Source organism: Haplochromis burtoni, unplaced genomic scaffold (genome assembly GCF_018398535.1).
Source record: "Haplochromis burtoni strain Fernald_Lab_line unplaced genomic scaffold, NCSU_Asbu1 Contig_22, whole genome shotgun sequence".
NCBI classification, from domain to species: Eukaryota; Metazoa; Chordata; class Actinopteri; order Cichliformes; family Cichlidae; genus Haplochromis; species Haplochromis burtoni.
Genome location: NW_024582383.1, coordinates 235,451 through 236,474, shown reverse-complemented (window position 1 = coordinate 236,474; position 1,024 = coordinate 235,451).

Sequence of the window (1,024 nt, the reverse complement as noted above, 5' to 3'; positions counted from 1 at the left end):
TACCTTGTATTTTAATACAAGCTGACATTATGTAATTCAGCCTTCCATCTTATTAAGAATTTGAGAAATCTGCGTGTTCGTCCATTCTCTCATCTTTGCTCCAGACCTGAGGATGTTTTAATGATCGCTGGTTCTCTGCAGTGACTGCTGCCCACTCCACTCAGTAAGAGCCATAATAAGAGGGAGCTGCAGCATTCAGAAATAAACTGAGATCTCTGAATCCCACAACAGCAAAGTGGTGACAGTGTAACTTTCAGGAGAAATAAAAGCACTTTTAAAAACGATATTTTGTGGAAAGGTTAGCAAACTTTGATTTGACTTTGACTGCATGATTCGTAAAAAATGTACAAACTTCAGACTCCAGCTTTCTTTCTGCCAGCTCCTCCTAATAATAGCATATAAAACGATATCAAATATAAGTCATATATTTGGATGTGTGACGTGTAACTTAACACAGCGGTCCCCAACCCCCGGCCCACGGACTGGTTTGGTACCGGGCCGCGAGAGTTGAGGCTCGGGTGTGAAATTGATTGTTTTCAGGGTTTTTATCATTAACTCTGTTTCCCTGGGTCTTTCCCATGTCGTAGTTGTGCGTCTTATTTTGAAAGAAATGTTTATGCGTTACCATAGCGACAAGAGAGCATTAAGGGGCGGAGAGGAGGATGTTACTCTCGATGTTGTTGGCGCATTTCAGGAGGACGCTGCTAATAAATTCAATTCAATTCAATCTTTATTGGCAGACTTCATGTCCATAAAAACAAGACAAGAAACACACACACAACTCCCCCCCACCCCCCACAACACAAGGTATAAACCACTAAATATATATATGTATATAAATAAGTATATAAAGCATTTGTAAAAATATAAAACCATAATATACATAAAACACAATTACTTAAAATAAATCAATAAATACACAAACACTTTAACCAGTGCTTTCTGAGACTGGATGAGTAACGGGAACCACTCGCTGTTGGATCTGTAAGTGCTAAAATTATACTGTTACTCGAACCATCCAGTC